Source organism: Pithys albifrons, chromosome 2 (assembly GCF_047495875.1).
Source record: "Pithys albifrons albifrons isolate INPA30051 chromosome 2, PitAlb_v1, whole genome shotgun sequence".
Taxonomy (NCBI): domain Eukaryota; kingdom Metazoa; phylum Chordata; class Aves; order Passeriformes; family Thamnophilidae; genus Pithys; species Pithys albifrons.
In genome coordinates this window covers 105,976,353-105,994,845 of record NC_092459.1, presented here as the reverse complement: position 1 = coordinate 105,994,845, position 18,493 = coordinate 105,976,353, and positions in this window count along the sequence as shown.

Genomic DNA, 18,493 nt, shown 5'->3' with positions numbered 1-18,493 from the left:
TTTCTGTCCTGGCACCTTTTCCCAGGGAGGAATCTTCATCGGTTTGGAATTCTGGTCTCAGAATCGGCACTTTCCTGGACCCGCAAGTGGAACGCACCATCGAGCTTTGCGTCCAGGGAAAAGGTGGCAGTCTTGGGTTCTCAGTTGCCAATGATGGGACCCCATTACCTTCACAAAAAGCACAATGGCTTTCTGTCCTGGCACCTTTTCCCTGGGAGGAGTCTTCATTGGTCTGGAATTCTGGGCTGTAAAATGGCACTTTCTGGGACCAGCACGTGGCACGCACTGTCGTGCTTTGCGCCCAGGGAAAAAGAGGCAACCTCTGGCTCTCAGATGCCAATGACGGGCCCCCATTAACACTAGAAATGAAACAATCGCTTTCTGTCCCGGGAGCCCTTTCCCTGGGAGGAGTCGTCATCCGCCTGGAATCCTGGGCTGAACAAAGCACTTTCTCTGACCTGCACGTGCCAGGCACCATCTAGCTTTGCGCCCAGGGAAAAGGTGGCAGCCTTGGGCTCTCAGGTGCCAATGATGGGGCCCCGTTAACACTAGAAAAATAACGCTTTCTGTCCTGGCACCTTTTCCCTGGGAGGAATCTTCGTCCGTCTGGAAATTTGGGTTCAAAAATGGCACTGCCCCAAACCCGCACAAGGTACACACCGTCGAGCTTTGTGCCCAGGGAAAAGGGGGCAGCCTTGGGCTCTCAGGTGCCAATGATGGTGCCCCATTACCCCTACAAAAGGCACAATGGCTTTCTGTCCTGGCACCTTTTCCCAGGGAGGAATCTTCATCGGTTTGGAATTCTGGTCTGAGAATCGGCACTTTCCTGGACCCGCAAGTGGAACGCACCATCGAGCTTTGCGTCCAGGGAAAAGGTGGCAGTCTTGGGTTCTCAGTTGCCAATGATGGGACCCCATTACCTTCACAAAAAGCACAATGGCTTTCTGTCCTGGCACCTTTTCCCTGGGAGGAGTCTTCATTGGTCTGGAATTCTGGGCTGTAAAATGGCACTTTCTGGGACCAGCACGTGGCACGCACCGTCGTGCTTTGCGCCCAGGGAAAAGGAGGCAACCTCTGGCTCTCAGATGCCAATGACGGGCCCCCATTAACACTAGAAATGGAACAATCGCTTTCTGTCCTGGGATCCTTTTCCCTGGGAGGAGTCGTCATCCGTCTGGAATTCTGGGCTGAACAAAGGTCTTTCTCTGACCTGCACGTGGCAGGCACCATCTAGCTTTGCGCCTAGGGAAAAGGTGGCAGCCTTGGGCTCTCAGGTGCCAATGATGGGTCCCCGTTAACACTAGATAAATAACAATCGCTTTCTGTCCTGGCACCTTTTCCCTGGGAGGAATTTTCGTCCGTCTGGAATTCTGGGCCGAAAAACGGCCCTTTCCCGGACCTGCAAGTGGAACGCACCGTCGAGCTTTGTGCCCAGACAAAAGGTGGCAGCCTTGGGCTCTCAGGTGCCAATGATGGGGCCCCATTACCCCTAGAAAAAGAACAATCGATTCCTGTCCTGGCACCTTTTCCCTGGGAGGAATCTTCATTGGTCTGGAATTCTGGGCTGAAAACGGCTCTTTCCCTTACCCGCATGTGGCACGCACCGTCGAGCTTTGCGCCCACGGAAAAGGTGACAGCCCTGGGCTCTCAGCTGCCAATTTTGGGGCCCCATTAACCCTAGAAAAGGCACAATGGCTTTCTGTCCTGGCACCTTTTCCCAGGGAGAAATCTTCGCTGGCCTGGAATTCTGGGATGAGAAACGGCACATTCCCGGACTTGCAAGTGGCACGCGCCGTCGACATTTGCGCCCAGGGAAAAGGTGGCAGCCTTGGGCTCTCAGGTGCCAAAGATGGGGCCCCATTACCCCTAGAAAAGGCACAATGGCTTTCTGTCCTGACACCTTTTCCCAGAGAGGAATCGACTTCCGTCTGGAATTCTGGGCTGAAAAACGGCCCTTTCCCGGACCCGCACAGGGTATGCACCGTCGAGCTTTGCACCCAGGGAAAAGGTGGCAGCCTTGGGCTCTCAGGTGCCAATGATGGGGCCCAATTAGCATTACAAAATACACAATGGCTTTGTCTCCTGGTGCCTTTTCCCTCTGAGGAATCTTCATAGGTCTGGAATTCTGGGCTGAAAAATGGCACTTTTCCGGACCCGCACGTGGAACGCACCATCGAGCTTGGCGTCCAGGGAAAAGGTGGCAGTCTTGGGTTCTCAGTTGCCAATGATGGGACCCCATTACCTTCACAAAAAGCACAATGGCTTTCTGTCCTGGCACCTTTTCCCTGGGAGGAGTCTTCATTGGTCTGGAATTCTGGGCTGTAAAATGGCACTTTCTGGGACCAGCACGTGGCACGCACCGTCGTGCTTTGCGCCCAGGGAAAAGGAGGCAACCTCTGGCTCTCAGATGCCAATGACGGGCCCCCATTAACACTAGAAATGGAACAATCGCTTTCTGTCCTGGGATCCTTTTCCCTGGGAGGAGTCGTCATCCGTCTGGAATTCTGGGCTGAACAAAGGTCTTTCTCTGACCTGCCCGTGGCAGGCACCATCTAGCTTTGCGCCTAGGGAAAAGGTGGCAGCCTTGGGCTCTCAGGTGCCAATGATGGGTCCCCGTTAACACTAGATAAATAACAATTGCTTTCTGTCCTGGCACCTTTTCCCTGGGAGGAATTTTCGTCCGTCTGGAATTCTGGGCCGAAAAACGGCACGTCCCCGGACCTGCAAGTGGAACGCACCGTCGAGCTTTGTGCCCAGGCAAAAGGTGGCAGCCTTGGGCTCTCAGGTGCCAATGATGGGGCCCCATTACCCCTAGAAAAAGAACAATCGCTTCCTGTCCTGGCACCTTTTCCCTGGGAGGAATCTTCATTGGTCTGGAATTCTGGGCTGAAAACGGCTCTTTCCCTTAGCCGCATGTGGCACGCACCGTCGAGCTTTGCGCCCAGGGAAAAGGTGGCAGCCCTGGGCTCTCAGCTGCCAATTTTGGGGCCCCATTAACCCTAGAAAAGGCACAATCGCTTTCTGTCCTGGCACCTTTTCCCAGGGAGAAATCTTCGCTGGCCTGGAATTCTGGGATGAGAAACGGCACATTCCCGGACTTGCAAGTGGCACGCGCCATCGACATTTGCGCCCAGGGAAAAGGTGGCAGCCTTGGGCTCTCAGGTGCCAAAGATGGGACCCCATTACCCCTAGAAAAGGCACAATGGCTTTCTGTCCTGACACCTTTCCCCCGAGAGGGGAATCGACTTCCGTCTGGAATTCTGGGCTGAAAAACGGCCCTTTCCCGGACCCGCACAGGGTATGCACCGTCGAGCTTTGCACCCAGGGAAAAGGTGGCAGCCTTGGGCTCTCAGGTGCCAATGATGGGGCCCAATTAGCATTACAAAATACACAATGGCTTTGTCTCCTGGTGCCTTTTCCCTCTGAGGAATCTTCATAGGTCTGGAATTCTGGGCTGAAAAATGGCACTTTCCCGGACCCGCACGTGGAACGCTCTGTCGAGCTTTGCGCCCAGGGAAAAGGTGGCAGCCTTGGGCTCTCAGGTGTCAATTTTGGGGTCCCATTAACTCTAGAAAAGGCACAATTGCTTTCTGTCCTGGCACCTTTTCCCTGGAGAAATCTTCATCGGCCTCGAATTCCGGGATGAGAAACAGCACATTCCTGGACCTGCAAGTGGCACGCACCGTTGAGCTTTGTACTCAGGGAAAAGGTTGCAGCCTTCGGCTCTCAGGTGTCAATGATGGAGCCCCATTAACCCTACAAAAGGAACAATCACTTTCTGTCCTGACACCTTTTCCCAGGGAGGAATCTTCATCGGTCTGGAATTCTGGAATGAGAAACGGCAATTTCCCGGACCCTCACGTAGCACGCATGGTCGAGCTTTGCGCCCAGGGTATAGGAGGCAACCTTGGGCTCTCAGGTGCCAATGATGGGGCCCGATTAAGCCTAGAAATGGAACAATCGCTTTCTGTCCTGGGAGCCTCTTCCCTGTGAGGACTCTTCATCCGTCTGGAATTCAGGGCTGACAAACGGCACTTTCCCGGACAAGAAAGTGGTACGCGCCGTTGATGTTTGCGCCCACGGAAAAGGTGGCAGCCTTGAACTCTCAGGTGCCAACGATGGGGCACCATTGACCCTAGAAAAGGACAATTCGATTTCTGACCTGGCACCTTTTCCCTGGGAGGTGTCTTCGTCCGTCTGGAATTCTGGGCTGAAAAATGGCACTTCCCCGGACCTGCAAGTGGCACGCACCGTCGAGCTTTGCGCTCAGGGAAAAGGTTGCAGCCTTCGGCTCTCAGGTGCCAATAATGGGTCCCCATTACTCCTAGAAAAGGAGAAATCCATTCCTGTCCTGGCACCTTTTCCCAGGGAGGAATCTTCATCGGTCTGGAATTCTGGAATGAGAAATGGCAATTTCCCGGACCCTCACGTAGCACGCATGGTCGAGCTTTGCGCCCAGGGTATAGGAGGCAACCTTGGGCTCTCAGGTGCCAATGATGGAGCCCGATTAACCCTAGAAATGGAACAATCGCTTTCTGTCCTGGGAGCCTCTTCCCTGTGAGGAGTCTTCATCCGTCTGGAATTGAGGGCTGAAAAACGGCAGTTTCCTGGACAAGAAAGTGGTACGCGCCGTTGATGTTTGCGCCCAGGCAAAAGGTGGCAGCCTTGGGCTCTCAGGTGCCAATGATGAGGCCCCGTTAACACTAGAAAAATAACACTTGCTTTCTGTCCTGGCACCTTTTCCCAGGGAGGAATCTTCGTCCGTCTGGAAATCTGGGTTCAAAAATGGCACTGCCCCAAACCCGCACATAGTACACACCGTCGAGCTTTGTGCCCAGGGAAAAGGGGGCAGCCTTGGGCTCTCAGGTGCCAATGATGGTGCCCCATTACCCCTACAAAAGGCACAATGGCTTTCTGTCCTGACACCTTTTCCCAGGGAGGAATCTTCATCGGTTTGGAATTCTGGTCTGAGAATCGGCACTTTCCTGGACCCGCAAGTGGAACGCACCATCGAGCTTTGCGTCCAGGGAAAAGGTGGCAGTCTTGGGTTCTCAGGTGCCAATGATGGGACCCCATTACCTTCACAAAAAGCACAACGGCTTTCTGTCCTGGCACCTTTTCCCTGGGAGGAGTCTTCATTGGTCTGGAATTCTGGGCTGTAAAATGGCACTTTCTGGGACCAGCACGTGGCACGCACTGTCGTGCTTTGCGCCCAGGGAAAAAGAGGCAACCTCTGGCTCTCAGATGCCAATGACGGGCCCCCATTAACACTAGAAATGAAACAATCGCTTTCTGTCCCGGGAGCCCTTTCCCTGGGAGGAGTCGTCATCCGCCTGGAATCCTGGGCTGAACAAAGCACTTTCTCTGACCTGCACGTGCCAGGCACCATCTAGCTTTGCGCCCAGGGAAAAGGTGGCAGCCTTGGGCTCTCAGGTGCCAATGATGGGGCCCCGTTAACACTAGAAAAATAACGCTTTCTGTCCTGGCACCTTTTCCCTGGGAGGAATCTTCGTCCGTCTGGAAATTTGGGTTCAAAAATGGCACTGCCCCAAACCCGCACAAGGTACACACCGTCGAGCTTTGTGCCCAGGGAAAAGGGGGCAGCCTTGGGCTCTCAGGTGCCAATGATGGTGCCCCATTACCCCTACAAAAGGCACAATGGCTTTCTGTCCTGGCACCTTTTCCCAGGGAGGAATCTTCATCGGTTTGGAATTCTGGTCTGAGAATCGGCACTTTCCTGGACCCGCAAGTGGAACGCACCATCGAGCTTTGCGTCCAGGGAAAAGGTGGCAGTCTTGGGTTCTCGGTTGCCAATGATGGGACCCCATTACCTTCACAAAAAGCACAATGGCTTTCTGTCCTGGCACCTTTTCCCTGGGAGGAGTCTTCATTGGTCTGGAATTCTGGGCTGTAAAATGGCACTTTCTGGGACCAGCACGTGGCACGCACTGTCGTGCTTTGCGCCCAGGGAAAAGGAGGCAACCTCTGGCTCTCAGATGCCAATGACAGGCCCCCATTAACACTAGAAATGGAACAATCGCTTTCTGTCCTGGGATCCTTTTCCCTGGGAGGAGTCGTCATCCGTCTGGAATTCTGGGCTGAACAAAGGTCTTTCTCTGACCTGCACGTGGCAGGCACCATCTAGCTTTGCGCCCAGGGAAAAGGTGGCTGCCTTGGGCTCTCAGGTGCCAATGATGGGTCCCCGTTAACACTAGATAAATAACAATCGCTTTCTGTCCTGGCACCTTTTCCCTGGGAGGAATTTTCGTCCGTCTGGAATTCTGGGCCGAAAAACGGCACGTCCCCGGACCTGCAAGTGGAACGCACCGTCGAGCTTTGTGCCCAGGCAAAAGGTGGCAGCCTTGGGCTCTCAGGTGCCAATGATGGGGCCCCATTACCCCTAGAAAAGGAACAATCGCTTTCTGTCCTGGCACCTTTTCCCTGGGAGGAATCTTCATTGGTCTGGAATTCTGGGCTGAAAACGGCTCTTTCCCTTACCCGCATGTGGCACGCACCGTCGAGCTTTGCGCCCAGGGAAAAGGTGGCAGCCCTGGGCTCTCAGCTGCCAATTTTGGGGCGCCATTAACCCTAGAAAAGGCACAATCGCTTTCTGTCCTGGCACCTTTTCCCAGGGAGAAATCTTCGCTGGCCTGGAATTCTGGGATGAGAAACGGCACATTCCCGGACTTGCAAGTGGCACGCGCTGTCGACATTTGCGCCCAGGGAAAAGGTGGCAGCCTTGGGCTCTCAGGTGCCAAAGATGGGGCCCCATTACCCCTAGAAAAGGCACAATGGCTTTCTGTCCTGACACCTTTTCCCAGAGAGGAATCGACGTCCGTCTGGAATTCTGGGCTGAAAGACGGCCCTTTCCCGGACCCGCACAGGGTATGCACCGTCGAGCTTTGCACCCAGGGAAAAGGTGGCAGCCTTGGGCTCTCAGGTGCCAATGACGGGGCCCAATTAGCATTACAAAATACACAATGGCTTTGTCTCCTGGTGCCTTTTCCCTCTGAGGAATCTTCATAGGTCTGGAATTCTGGGCTGAAAAATGGCACTTTTCCGGACCCGCACGTGGAACGCACCATCGAGCTTTGCGTCCAGGGAAAAGGTGGCAGTCTTGGGTTCTCAGTTGCCAATGATGGGACCCCATTACCTTCACAAAAAGCACAATGGCTTTCTGTCCTGGCACCTTTTCCCTGGGAGGAGTCTTCATTGGTCTGGAATTCTGGGCTGTAAAATGGCACTTTCTGGGACCAGCACGTGGCACGCACCGTCGTGCTTTGCGCCCAGGGAAAAGGAGGCAACCTCTGGCTCTCAGATGCCAATGACGGGCCCCCATTAACACTAGAAATGGAACAATCGCTTTCTGTCCTGGGATCCTTTTCCCTGGGAGGAGTCGTCATCCGTCTGGAATTCTGGGCTGAACAAAGGTCTTTCTCTGACCTGCACGTGGCAGGCACCATCTAGCTTTGCGCCTAGGGAAAAGGTGGCAGCCTTGGGCTCTCAGGTGCCAATGATGGGTCCCCGTTAACACTAGATAAATAACAATTGCTTTCTGTCCTGGCACCTTTTCCCTGGGAGGAATTTTCGTCCGTCTGGAATTCTGGGCCGAAAAACGGCACGTCCCCAGACCTGCAAGTGGAACGCACCGTCGAGCTTTGTGCCCAGGCAAAAGGTGGCAGCCTTGGGCTCTCAGGTGCCAATGATGGGGCCCCATTACCCCTAGAAAAAGAACAATCGCTTCCTGTCCTGGCACCTTTTCCCTGGGAGGAATCTTCATTGGTCTGGAATTCTGGGCTGAAAACGGCTCTTTCCCTTAGCCGCATGTGGCACGCACCGTCGAGCTTTGCGCCCAGGGAAAAGGTGGCAGCCCTGGGCTCTCAGCTGCCAATTTTGGGGCCCCATTAACCCTAGAAAAGGCACAATCGCTTTCTGTCCTGGCACCTTTTCCCAGGGAGAAATCTTCGCTGGCCTGGAATTCTGGGATGAGAAACGGCACATTCCCGGACTTGCAAGTGGCACGCGCCATCGACATTTGCGCCCAGGGAAAAGGTGGCAGCCTTGGGCTCTCAGGTGCCAAAGATGGGACCCCATTACCCCTAGAAAAGGCACAATGGCTTTCTGTCCTGACACCTTTCCCCCGAGAGGGGAATCGACTTCCGTCTGGAATTCTGGGCTGAAAAACGGCCCTTTCCCGGACCCGCACAGGGTATGCACCGTCGAGCTTTGCACCCAGGGAAAAGGTGGCAGCCTTGGGCTCTCAGGTGCCAATGATGGGGCCCAATTAGCATTACAAAATACACAATGGCTTTGTCTCCTGGTGCCTTTTCCCTCTGAGGAATCTTCATAGGTCTGGAATTCTGGGCTGAAAAATGGCACTTTCCCGGACCCGCACGTGGAACGCTCTGTCGAGCTTTGCGCCCAGGGAAAAGGTGGCAGCCTTGGGCTCTCAGGTGTCAATTTTGGGGTCCCATTAACTCTAGAAAAGGCACAATTGCTTTCTGTCCTGGCACCTTTTCCCTGGAGAAATCTTCATCGGCCTCGAATTCCGGGATGAGAAACAGCACATTCCTGGACCTGCAAGTGGCACGCACCGTTGAGCTTTGTACTCAGGGAAAAGGTTGCAGCCTTCGGCTCTCAGGTGTCAATGATGGAGCCCCATTAACCCTACAAAAGGAACAATCACTTTCTGTCCTGACACCTTTTCCCAGGGAGGAATCTTCATCAGTCTGGAATTCTGGAATGAGAAACGGCAATTTCCCGGACCCTCACGTAGCACGCATGGTCGAGCTTTGCGCCCAGGGTATAGGAGGCAACCTTGGGCTCTCAGGTGCCAATGATGGGGCCCGATTAACCCTAGAAATGGAACAATCGCTTTCTGTCCTGGGAGCCTCTTCCCTGTGAGGAGTCTTCATCCGTCTGGAATTCAGGGCTGACAAACGGCACTTTCCCGGACAAGAAAGAGGTACGCGCCGTTGATGTTTGCGCCCACGGAAAAGGTGGCAGCCTTGAACTCTCAGGTGCCAACGATGGGGCACCATTGACCCTAGAAAAGGACAATTCGATTTCTGACCTGGCACCTTTTCCCTGGGAGGTGTCTTCATCCGTCTGGAATTCTGGGCTGAAAAATGGCACTTCCCCGGACCTGCAAGTGGCACGCACCGTCGAGCTTTGCGCTCAGGGAAAAGGTTGCAGCCTTCGGCTCTCAGGTGCCAATAATGGGTCCCCATTACTCCTAGAAAAGGAGAAATCCATTCCTGTCCTGGCACCTTTTCCCAGGGAGGAATCTTCATCGGTCTGGAATTCTGGAATGAGAAATGGCAATTTCCCGGACCCTCACGTAGCACGCATGGTCGAGCTTTGCGCCCAGGGTATAGGAGGCAACCTTGGGCTCTCAGGTGCCAATGATGGAGCCCGATTAACCCTAGAAATGGAACAATCGCTTTCTGTCCTGGGAGCCTCTTCCCTGTGAGGAGTCTTCATCCGTCTGGAATTGAGGGCTGAAAAACGGCAGTTTCCTGGACAAGAAAGTGGTACGCGCCGTTGATGTTTGCACCCACGGAAAAGGTGGCAGCCTTGAACTCTCAGGTGCCAATGATGGGGCACCATTGACCCTAGAAAAGGACAATTCGATTTCTGACCTGGCACCTTTTCCCTGGGAGGTGTCTTCGTCCGTCTGGAATTCTGGGCTGAAAAATGGCACTTCCCTGGACCCGCAAGTGTCACGCGCCGTCGACATTTGCACCCAGGCAAAAGGTGGCAGCCTTGGACTCTCAGGTGCCAATGATGGGGTCCCGTTAACACTAGAAAAATAACACTTGCTTTCTGTCCTGGCACCTTTTCCCAGGGAGGAATCTTCGTCCGTCTGGAAATCTGGGTTCAAAAATGGCACTGCCCCAAACCCGCACATAGTACACACCGTCGAGCTTTGTGCCCAGGGAAAAGGGGGCAGCCTTGGGCTCTCAGGTGCCAATGATGGTGCCCCATTACCCCTACAAAAGGCACAATGGCTTTCTGTCCTGGCACCTTTTCCCAGGGAGGAATCTTCATCGGTTTGGAATTCTGGTCTGAGAATCGGCACTTTCCTGGACCCGCAAGTGGAATGCACCATCGAGCTTTGCGTCCAGGGAAAAGGTGGCAGTCTTGGGTTCTCAGTTGCCAATGATGGGACCCCATTACCTTCACAAAAAGCACAATGGCTTTCTGTCCTGGCACCTTTTCCCTGGGAGGAGTCTTCATTGGTCTGGAATTCTGGGCTGTAAAATGGCACTTTCTGGGACCAGCACGTGGCACGCACCGTCATGCTTTGCGCCCAGGGAAAAGGAGGCAACCTCTGGCTCTCAGATGCCAATGACGGGCCCCCATTAACACTAGAAATGGAACAATCGCTTTCTGTCCTGGGAGCCCTTTCCCTGGGAGGAGTCGTCATCCGCCTGGAATCCTGGGCTGAACAAAGGTCTTTCTCTGACCTGCACATGGCAGGCACCATCTAGCTTTGCGCCCAGGGAAAAGGTGGCAGCCTTGGGCTCTCAGGTGCCAATGATGGGGCCCCGTTAACACTAGAAAAATAACGCTTTCTGTCCTGGCACCTTTTCCCTGGGAGGAATCTTCGTCCGTCTGGAAATCTGGGTTCAAAAATGGCACTGCCCCAAAACCGCACATGGTACACACCGTCGAGCTTTGCGCCCAGGGAAAAGGGGGCAGCCTTGGGCTCTCAGCTGCCAATGATGGTGCCCCATTACCCCTACAAAAGGCACAATGGCTTTCTGTCCTGGCACCTTTTCCCAGGGAGGAATCTTCATCGGTTTGGAATTCTGGTCTGAGAATCGGCACTTTCCTGGACCCGCAAGTGGAATGCACCATCGAGCTTTGCGTCCAGGGAAAAGGTGGCAGTCTTGGGTTCTCAGTTGCCAATGATGGGACCCCATTACCTTCACAAAAAGCACAATGGCTTTCTGTCCTGGCACCTTTTCCCTGGGAGGAGTCTTCATTGGTCTGGAATTCTGGGCTGTAAAATGGCACTTTCTGGGACCAGCACGTGGCACGCACCGTCGTGCTTTGCGCCCAGGGAAAAGGAGGCAACCTCTGGCTCTCAGATGCCAATGACGGGCCCCCATTAACACTAGAAATGGAACAATCGCTTTCTGTCCTGGGATCCTTTTCCCTGGGAGGAGTCGTCATCCGCCTGGAATCCTGGGCTGAACAAAGGTCTTTCTCTGACCTGCACGTGGCAGGCACCATCTAGCTTTGCGCCTAGGGAAAAGGTGGCAGCCTTGGGCTCTCAGGTGCCAATGATGGGTCCCCGTTAACACTAGATAAATAACAATCGCTTTCTGTCCTGGCACCTTTTCCCTGGGAGGAATTTTCGTCCGTCTGGAATTCTGGGCCGAAAAACGGCCCTTTCCCGGACCTGCAAGTGGAACGCACCGTCGAGCTTTGTGCCCAGACAAAAGGTGGCAGCCTTGGGCTCTCAGGTGCCAATGATGGGGCCCCATTACCCCTAGAAAAAGAACAATCGATTCCTGTCCTGGCACCTTTTCCCTGGGATGAATCTTCATTGGTCTGGAATTCTGGGCTGAAAACGGCTCTTTCCCTTACCCGCATGTGGCACGCACCGTCGAGCTTTGCGCCCACGGAAAAGGTGACAGCCCTGGGCTCTCAGCTGCCAATTTTGGGGCCCCATTAACCCTAGAAAAGGCACAATGGCTTTCTGTCCTGGCACCTTTTCCCAGGGAGAAATCTTCGCTGGCCTGGAATTCTGGGATGAGAAACGGCACATTCCCGGACTTGCAAGTGGCACGCGCCGTCGACATTTGCGCCCAGGGAAAAGGTGGCAGCCTTGGGCTCTCAGGTGCCAAAGATGGGGCCCCATTACCCCTAGAAAAGGCACAATGGCTTTCTGTCCTGACACCTTTTCCCAGAGAGGAATCTTCTTCCGTCTGGAATTCTGGGCTGAAAAACGGCCCTTTCCCGGACCAGCACAGGGTATGCACCGTCGAGCTTTGCACCCAGGGAAAAGGTGGCAGCCTTGGGCTCTCAGGTGCCAATGATGGGGCCCAATTAGCATTACAAAATACACAATGGCTTTGTCTCCTGGTACCTTTTCCCTCTGAGGAATCTTCATAGGTCTGGAATTCTGGGCTGAAAAATGGCACTTTCCCGGACCCGCACGTGGAACGCTCCGTCGAGCTTTGCGCCCAGGGAAAAGGTGGTAGCCTTGGGCTCTCAGGTGTCAATTTTGGGGCCCCATTAACCCTAGAAAAGGCACAATTGCTTTCTGCCCTGGCACCTTTTCCTGGGAGAAATCTTCATTGGCCTCGAATTCTGGGATGAGAAACAGCACATTCCTGGACCCGCAAGTGGCACGCACCGTCGAGCTTTGTACTCAGGGAAAAGGTTGCAGCCTTCGGCTCTCAGGTGCCAATAATGGGTCCCCATTACTCCTAGAAAAGGAGACATCCATTCCTGGCCGGGCACCTTTTCCCTGGGAGGAATCTTCATCGGTCTAGAATTCTGGAATGAGATACGGCAATTTCCCGGACCCTCACGTAGCACGCATGGTCGAGCTTTGCGCCCAGGGTATAGGAGGCAACCTTGGGCTCTCAGGTGCCAATGATGGAGCCCGATTAAGCCTAGAAATGGAACAATCGCTTTCTGTCCTGGGAGCCTCTTCCCTGTGAGGAGTCTTCATCCGTCTGGAATTCAGGGCTGACAAACGGCACTTTCCCGGACAAGAAAGTGGTACGCGCTGTTGATGTTTGCGCCCACGGAAAAGGTGGCAGCCTTGAACTCTCAGGTGCCAATGATGGGGCACCATTGACCCTAGAAAAGGACAATTCGATTTCTGACCTGGCACCTTTTCCCTGGGAGGTGTCTTCGTCCGTCTGGAATTCTGGGCTGAAAAATGGCACTTCCCTGGACCCACAAGTGGCACGCGCCGTCGAGCTTTGCGCTCAGGGATAAGGTTGCAGCCTTCGGCTCTCAGGTGCAAATAATGGGTCCCCATTACTCCTAGAAAAGGAGAAATCCATTCCTATCCTGGCACCTTTTCCCAGGGAGGAATCTTCATCGGTCTGGAATTCTGGAATGAGAAACGGCAATTTCCTGGACCCTCACGTAGCACGCATGGTCGAGCTTTGTGCCCAGGGTATAGGAGGCAACCTTGGGCTCTCAGGTGCCAATGATGGGGCCCGATTAAGCCTAGAAATGGAACAATCGCTTTCTGTCCTGGGAGCCTCTTCCCTGTGAGGACTCTTCATCCGTCTGGAACTGAGGGCTGAAAAACGGCACTTTCCCGGACAAGAAAGTGGTACGCGTTGTTGATGTTTGCGCCCACGGAAAAGGTGGCAGCCTTGAACTCTCAGGTGCCAATGATGGGGCACCATTGACCCTAGAAAAGGACAATTCAATTTCCGACCTGGCACCTTTTCCCTGGGAGGTGTCTTCGTCCGTCTGGAATTCTGGGCTAAAAAATGGCACTTCCCCGGACCCGCAAGTGGCACGCGCCGTTGACATTTGCGCCCCGGCAAAAGGTGGCAGCCTTGGGCTCTCAGGTGCCAATGATGGGGCCCCGTTAACACTAGAAAAATAACACTTGCTTTCTGTCCTGGCACCTTTTCCCAGGGAGGAATCTTCGTCCGTCTGGAAATCTGGGTTCAAAAATGGCACTGCCCCAAACCCGCACATAGTACACACCGTCGAGCTTTGTGCCCAGGGAAAAGGGGGCAGCCTTGGGCTCTCAGGTGCCAATGATGGTGCCCCATTACCCCTACAAAAGGCACAATGGCTTTCTGTCCTGGCACCTTTTCCCAGGGAGGAATCTTCATCGGTTTGGAATTCTGGTCTGAGAATCGGCACTTTCCTGGACCTGCAAGTGGAATGCACCATCGAGCTTTGCGTCCAGGGAAAAGGTGGCAGTCTTGGGTTCTCAGTTGCCATTGATGGGACCCCATTACCTTCACAAAAAGCACAATGGCTTTCTGTCCTGGCACCTTTTCCCTGGGAGGAGTCTTCATTGGTCTGAAATTCTGGGCTGTAAAATGGCACTTTCTGGGACCAGCACGTGGCACGCACTGTCGTGCTTTGCGCCCAGGGAAAAGGAGGCAACCTCTGGCTCTCAGATGCCAATGACAGGCACCCATTAACACTAGAAATGGAACAATCGCTTTCTGTCCTGGGAGCCCCTTCCCTGGGAGGAGTCGTCATCCGCCTGGAATCCTGGGCTGAACAAAGCACTTTCTCTGACCTGCACGTGGCAGGCACCATCTAGCTTTGTGCCCAGGGAAAAGGTGGCAGCCTTGGGCTCTCAGGTGCCAATGATGGGGCCCCGTTAACACTAGAAAAATAACGCTTTCTGTCCTGGCATCTTTTCCCTGGGAGGAATCTTCGTCCAGCTGGAAATCTGGGTTCAAAAATGGCACTGCCCCAAAACCGCACAAGGTACACACCGTCGAGCTTTGTGCCCAGGGAAAAGGGGGCAGCCTTGGGCTCTCAGCTGCCAATGATGGTGCCCCATTACCCCTACAAAAGGCACAATGGCTTTCTGTCCTGGCACCTTTTCCCAGGGAGGAATCTTCATCGGTTTGGAATTCTGGTCTGAGAATCGGCACTTTCTGGGACCAGCACGTGGCACGCACCGTCGAGCTTTGTGCCCAGGCAAAAGGTGGCAGCCTTGGGCTCTCAGGTGCCAATGATGGGGCCCCATTACCCCTAGAAAAGGAAGAATCGCTTTCTGTCCTGGCACCTTTTCCCTGGGAGGAATCTTCGTCCGTCTGGAATTCTGGGCTGAAAACGGCTCTTTCCCTTAGCCGCATGTGGCACGCACCGTCGAGCTTTGCGCCCACGGAAAAGGTGGCAGCCCTGGGCTCTCAGCTGCCAATTTTGGGGCCCCATTGACCCTAGAAAAGGCACAATCGCTTTCTGTCCTGGCACCTTTTCCCAGGGAGAAATCTTCGCTGGCCTGGAATTCTGGGATGAGAAACGGCACATTCCCGGACTTGCAAGTGGCACACGCCGTCGACATTTGCGCCCAGGGAAAAGGTGGCAGCCTTGGGCTCTCAGGTGCCAAAGATGGGGCCCCATTACCCCTAGAAAAGGCACAATGGCTTTCTGTCCTGACAACTTTTCCCAGAGAGGAATCGACGTCCGTCTGGAATTCTGGGCTGAAAGACGGCCCTTTCCCGGACCCGCACAGGGTATGCACCGTCGAGCTTTGCACCCAGGGAAAAGGTGGCAGCCTTGGGCTCTCAGGTGCCAATGATGGGGCCCAATTAGCATTACAAAATACACAATGGCTTTGTCTCCTGGTGCCTTTTCCCTCTGAGGAATCTTCATAGGTCTGGAATTCTGGGCTGAAAAATGGCACTTTCCCGGACCCGCACGTGGAACGCTCCCTCGAGCTTTGCACCCAGGGAAAAGGTGGCAGCCTTGGGCTCTCAGGTGTCAATTTTGGGGCCCCATTAACCCTAGAAAAGGCACAATGGCTTTCTGTCCTGGCACCTTTTCCTGGGAGAAATCTTCATCGGCCTCGAATTCCGGGATGAGAAACAGCACATTCCTGGACCCGCAAGTTGCACGCACCGTTGCGCTTTGCGCTCAGGGAAAAGGTTGCAGCCTTCGGCTCTCAGGTGTCAATGATGGAGCCCCATTAACCCTAGAAAAGGAACAATCGCTTTCTGTCCTGACACCTTTTCCCAGGGAGGAATCTTCATCGGTCTGGAATTCTGGAATGAGAAACGGCAATTTCCCGGACCCTCACGTAGCACGCATGGTCGAGCTTTGCGCCCAGGGTATAGGAGGCAACCTTGGGCTCTCAGGTGCCAGTGATGGAGCCCAATTAAGCCTAGAAATGGAACAATCGCTTTCTGTCCTGGGAGCCTCTTCCCTGTGAGGAGTCTTCATCCGTCTGGAATTCAGGGCTGACAAACGGCACTTTCCCGGACAAGAAAGTGGTACGCGCCGTTGATGTTTGCGCCCACGGAAAAGGTGGAAGCCTTGAACTCTCAGGTGCCAATGATGGGGCACCATTGACCCTAGAAAAGGACAATTCGATTTCCGACCTGGCACCTTTTCCCTGGGAGGTGTCTTCGTCCGTCTGGAATTCTGGGCTGAAAAATGGCACTTCCCCGGACCCGCAAGTGGCACGCGCCGTCGACATTTGCGCCCAGGCAAAAGGTGGCAGCCTTGGGCTCTCAGGTGCCAATGATGGGGCCCGGTTAACACTAGAAAAATAACACTTGCTTTCTGTCCTGGCACCTTTTCCCAGGGAGGAATTTTCGTCCGTCTGGAAATCTGGGTTCAGAAATGGCACTGCCCCAAACCCGCACAAGGTACACACCGTCGAGCTTTGCGCCCAGGGAAAAGGGGGCAGCCTTCGGCTCTCAGGTGCCAATGATGGTGCCCCATTACCCCTACAAAAGGCACAATGGCTTTCTGTCCTGGCACCTTTTCCCAGGGAGGAATCTTCATCGGTTTGGAATTCTGGTCTGAGAATCGGCACTTTCCTGGACCCGCAAGTGGAACGCACCATCGAGCTTTGCATCCAGGGAAAAGGTGGCAGTCTTGGGTTCTCAGTTGCCAATGATGGGACCCCATTACCTTCACAAAAAGAACAATGGCTTTCTCTCCTGACACCTTTTCCCTGGGAGGAGTCTTCATTGGTCTGGAATTCTGGGCTGTAAAATGGCACTTTCTGGGACCAGCACGTGGCACGCACTGTCGTGCTTTGCGCCCAGGGAAAAAGAGGCAACCTCTGGCTCTCAGATGCCAATGACAGGCCCCCATTAACACTAGAAATGGAACAATCGCTTTCTGTCCTGGGAGCCCCTTCCCTGGGAGGAGTCGTCATCCGTCTGGAATCCTGGGCTGAACAAAGCACTTTCTCTGACCTGCACGTGGCAGGCACCATCTAGCTCTGCGCCCAGGGAAAAGGTGGCAGCCTTGGGCTCTCAGGTGCCAACGATGGGTCCCCGTTAACACTAGATATATAACAATCGCTTTCTGTCCTGGCACCTTTTCCCTGGGAGGAATCTTCATTGGTCTGGAATTCTGGGCTGAAAACGGCTCTTTCCCTTAGCCGCATGTGGGACGCACCGTCGAGCTTTGCGCCCAGGGAAAAGGTGGCAGCCCTGGGCTCTCAGCTGCCAATTTTGGGGCCCCATTAACTCTAGAAAAGGCACAATGGCTTTCTGTCCTGGCACCTTTTCCTGGGAGAAATCTTCATCGGCCTCGAATTCCGGGATGAGAAACAGCACATTCCTGGACCCGCAAGTGGCACGCACCGTTGAGCTTTGCGCTCAGGGAAAAGGTTGCAGCCTTCGGCTCTCAGGTGTCAATGATGGAGCCCCATTAACCCTAGAAAAGGAACAATCCCTTTCTGTCCTGACACCTTTTCCCAGGGAGGAATCTTCATCGGTCTAGAATTCTGGAATGAGAAACGGCAATTTCCCGGACCCTCACGTAGCACGCATGGTCGAGCTTTGCGCCCAGGGTATAGGAGGCAACCTTGGGCTCTCAGGTGCCAATGATGGAGCCCGATTAAGCCTAGAAATGGAACAATCGCTTTCTGTCCTGGGAGCCTCTTCCCTGTGAGGAGTCTTCATCCGTCTGGAATTCAGGGCTGACAAACGGCACTTTCCCGGACAAGAAAGTGGTACGCGCCGTTGATGTTTGCGCCCACGGAAAAGGTGGCAGCCTTGAACTCTCAGGTGCCAATGATGGGGCACCATTGACCCTAGAAAAGGACAATTCGATTTCCGACCTGGCACCTTTTCCCTGGGAGGTGTCTTCGTCCGTCTGGAATTCTGGGCTGAAAAATGGCACTTCCCCGGACCCTCAAGTGGCACGCGCCTTCGACATTTGTGCCCAGGCAAAAGGTGGCAGCCTTGGGCTCTCAGGTGCCAATGATGGGGCCCCGTTAACACTAGAAAAACAACACTTGCTTTCTGTCCTGGCACCTTTTCCCAGGGAGGAATCTTCGTCCGTCTGGAAATCTGGGTTCAGAAATGGTACTGCCCCAAACCCGCACAAGGTACACACCGTCGTGCTTTGCGCCCAGGGAAAAAGAGGCAACCTCTGGCTCTCAGATGCCAATGACGGGCCCCCATTAACACTAGAAATGGAACAATCGCTTTCTGTCCTGGAAGCCCCTTCCCTGGGAGGAGTCGTCATCCGTCTGGAATCCTGGGCTGAACAAAGCACTTTCTCTGACCTGCACGTGGCAGGCACCATCTAGCTTTGTGCCCAGGGAAAAGGTGGCAACCTTGGGCTCTCAGGTGCCAATGATGGGTCCCCGTTAACACTAGATATATAACAATCGCTTTCTGTCCTGGCACTTTTTCCCTGGGAGGAATCTTCATTGGTCTGGAATTCTGGGCTGAAAACGGCTCTTTCCCTTAGCCGCATGTGGGACGCACCGTCGAGCTTTGCGCCCAGGGAAAAGGTGGCAGCCCTGGGCTCTCAGCTGCCAATTTTGGGGCCCCATTAACCCTAGAAA